Here is a 4,120-nt window from a genome sequence, read left to right as displayed (position 1 = left end):
GCACCAACGGTCCTTTGAAAATACCACCTCTGTTTTGTGCCTAGATGGTGTTTATGAATGACCAAATGCTTCCCATTGGCTTGCAAATATCAGTACTGGCCTTATTGTGTGTTAAAAAAAAAAAAAATCCATGTGCTTCAGTTTGGAAATGGACAGTCACCTTATTTCCATATTGTAAAAGATGATTAAAGGAAAACTTAATTTGACTTAATTTAATATTACATGTACTGTAACCCTGCTTTCTCTATATCTTATACAAATTTAGATGTCTAGTTCATTCAGAAACCATGACCTCAGTCAGAAATTGCAATGTTCTGCTGATGTCCATTTAATTTCACCCATAGGTTTAAAAGGCCACACTCTCCAACCTTGAATACAGCCTTAAAAGATATTTAGTAACAACCATAGGTGTGGTTTTAATATTTCAAGAGTCTGTTTGTGATTTTGTCTTGAATTGAATCTTAATTGGAAAAATTTAAACAATCAGAATGAGTAAATAGTAAACTGGAGCCAAATTATGTGAAGTCCTACTGTTTGAACAAGTACCATTTTTATGCGTGACCTGTAATATCCGTGTAGAGTGCAATGAGTGGATGGGTGGCTTATGTCTACATAATAATCTTTATAGACTATAGGAGGCCTTAGAATGTTCACACTCATTTTCTTCTCATTGTTTTTGTCTCTGTGATGTGCATGTCTTGTGTATGTCTGTTATCTACCTTTTCCTGTGCAAATTACTACTTAAATGCTGCATTTTTGATGTAAATTTGTAAATCAATATGAAATAAAACATATTTTATATTTTAAAGCAAACAATGTTCTGTTTCTATGTGCCATAAATTGAATGAGTCAGAGAAGTCATTTATGTCTTAATAGTTAAATATGTTACATGAAATGTTAAGAATTTAAATCATTTTAGTTTTTCTTTCATCACAATTTTTCACATAAAGTAATCCCTTTTTTTCACATTCTTCTGTATTTGGAAAGCACTTCAAGGTTTTTTTTTTAATGTGACCTCCTGTTAGTTCTTTAAAAACTATTTTTAACAAAACCTATTTCTTTAATGACATCATCTCAGGAATCTTTAGAGAGAAAAAAACAAAACAAAAACAAAAAGGGTCTGTGTGTATATATAAAATTACATTGGCTTGACCAGAGCACATTTTTGAATGCATACCCACAGGCATATTCATTTTTTTTTAAGTTAGAGGAAATATATGCTATGAAATATATGCAGGGTATGTATGCACAACAGATATGGATAACCACTTCACTGAGGTGAGTGGTTTAAAAAAAAAAAAAAACTTTATAAAAGAATGCTACAACTCTTCAACCATTTACATGACATAGAATCTCCATGTGGACATGGTTGGCAATGATGCCAACATGAACATTAGAGCTAATCAGCTGAGTGCTCTTGTACCAAGGCAGTATCGTATATTAACATCTGCTAAATAAAGTCTACTGTAGGTTAAGTTTTTTCTGATTGGATGCTTAGGCCTTTTTAACTTTCATGTTTTGTTCCAGTCATTTTGACCTAGATTATTTTTCCCTAAATATGCTAGTTAATCCAACATTAAGAGGTACATAAGCCCAAATGAATCAATCAATCCAAAAATAGATACAACATATTTTTAAAATGCTGATCATTTTTGACCAAGAACACCAATTTAGGTAAAGGATTTTTAGCACAGCACAAGAGTTAATGCTTAGGTCTTTAGCAGCATGATACATTATTTGACTGATTTATTCTCCACAGTATGACACATATGTCTTGTATCTCACAGACGAAATCACCTGACAAACATTTTTCCACACATGTTCATGGTGAGGAAGGTGAGAAAGACTATGTATTGTCCATGCAGCAAACTAGACAGGCCATGTGAAATCATTAGGTTCATATCCCATGTTATAAAAGGTTATTTTCCCATGTTATAATTCCATTTCCTGGATGACTGTGCTGTTGTGCATAGGCAAGCAACTATCCATTTGTGAAATTTATAAACGACTAAAACAAGGTCACTTAAGACTATAATTTGTCCTGTGACAGACAAATTTGACTCAACTCTGCTGAGAGAAAACAGTGTATACACTTCAATAAAAGAGAGAGAGCTGTAGCATTTTTAAATTTTTATTTTAAATATCTTAAATATGTCTTTCTATATGGAAGTCAGAGCCCTGTACTGGTTTCTGATTGTGGGCTTTGTGCGTAATTATGGGGCCCCCTTTTGGTAGTAATATGTCTGTTCACTGCTGCACACATTCTCACTTTCTTCCCATTCAAGACTACCAAATGTGTCTGCATTGTGGCAGCTGTTGACAACAGTGATGTGTTGCCTAGTTCAGTAAAGTTGGCAAGATATTCACAGATTCATTTTTATTTGTTAAATTCTAAAGGTTTTGTTTTGGGAAATGTGTTTATGAAAAAAGTTCTTAGTGGGGCTCCCTTTATAAGAAACACTAAAATTTGAATGTGAACATTCACAAACAATGAAAATTCACTCTAGCATCATTTCTGAATCATTCTCCTTTCTGTAAAACTGAAAATGATGCCTCTTTTCTTTCGTAGTAATGTAGAAAACGAGCTAGAGTCGTGTTTTCCTCCAAAGAAGCTTTCCTGCGCTCTGTACAAAATACGTTGATCTCAATGCATTGGCGTCTGAGTGACAAGTCCGAAGGGACTGTCTGCAAAGTGTGAAATGCGAAAAATGTTACTAATAAAATGCTCAATAACTTTACATTAACAGACTGTACTTTCACCAAATTCAGTTCACACATCACTGCTCTCCTGCTCTTTATACTACAACACTCATTTTAAAAAATAATTGCTTTTACACAATTGTTATGAATTTTTATTACGAAAAAGAGTTAATAACTTTACTGTAATTGGACATAAGTTAATAACTTTACTGTAACACACTGTACTTTCACCAAATTCAGTTCACACATCTCTGCTCTCCTGCTCTTTATACTACAACACTCATTTTAAAAATAATTGCTTTTACACAGCTTTTATGAATTTTTATTATGAAAAATAGTTAATAACATCACTGTTATTGGACATAATAATTAATAACTTTATTGTAACACACTGTACTTTCACCAAATTTAGTTCACTGATCCCTGCTCTCCTGCTGGTTATACTACAACACTCATTTTGAAAATAATTGCTTTTACACATTTTTTAATTAACTTTTATTATGAAAAAATATTTAATAACTTTACTGTAACACACTGTACTTTCACCAAATCCAGTTCACACATTCATTTCATCATGTAACAGTACTCCAATTGTAATGTTTTACAAGTTTGGCAGTGACTGTTTTTGTCTCTCTAAACAATAAGACATTTTCCCTGAGTGCATACAATTGAAATAACAATAAACACACAAAAATACATAGAAGAATGAATGAATGAATGAATAAAATATTTTTATTAAAACAAAAAATCTAAATAAACATCAGTTGTCTATATCATCTTGACAGGCACTTGTTTAAAATGAAAACCGTGTCTTAAAAAAGCAAAGCAAAAAAAAAAAAAAAAAAAAAAAAAAAAAAAAAATTCTTAATTGATTATTTTTGCCTCTTGTGCAGAATCAAAATAAGCTTAATTGACAAGTATGTTTACAATACATACACAAGGAATTTGTCTTTGTGACAGGTGATTTTAGTGCTGAAAAAGTAGAGACATACATACAGGCAATGGAAAATAGAATATATCACATAACAATACAAAATATAAGCAATAAATAATAATTTAATACAATACAATACAGTACTACAGACATAATTAAAACAGCCAGGATAACTTTTGTTGTGTGAAAGTTCTATTATAGAAGTAGATACAATGATTTACATTTCCAATCATGCTCTGCTCAGGACTGCAGGGAGAGACATTTTGAAATGTAGAAAACAGAAAAAAAAATGCAATAGCTATGGTTGTTGCTGTCAAAATGTGCTAAAAATTACATTTTGACAGTAAATTTTAATTACAATTTATTTATAAGCACAACTAAACACAACTACCAGTGACCACTGTGCTGAGACACAAACAAAGTCACAAATAAATTAATTTGGTGAAAGTACAGTGTGTTAATGTAAAGTTATTGAGTATTTTATTA

The sequence above is a fragment of the Labeo rohita genome, chromosome 1 (assembly GCF_022985175.1).
Source record: "Labeo rohita strain BAU-BD-2019 chromosome 1, IGBB_LRoh.1.0, whole genome shotgun sequence".
NCBI classification, from domain to species: Eukaryota; Metazoa; Chordata; class Actinopteri; order Cypriniformes; family Cyprinidae; genus Labeo; species Labeo rohita.
This window is presented reverse-complemented; position numbering follows the sequence as displayed.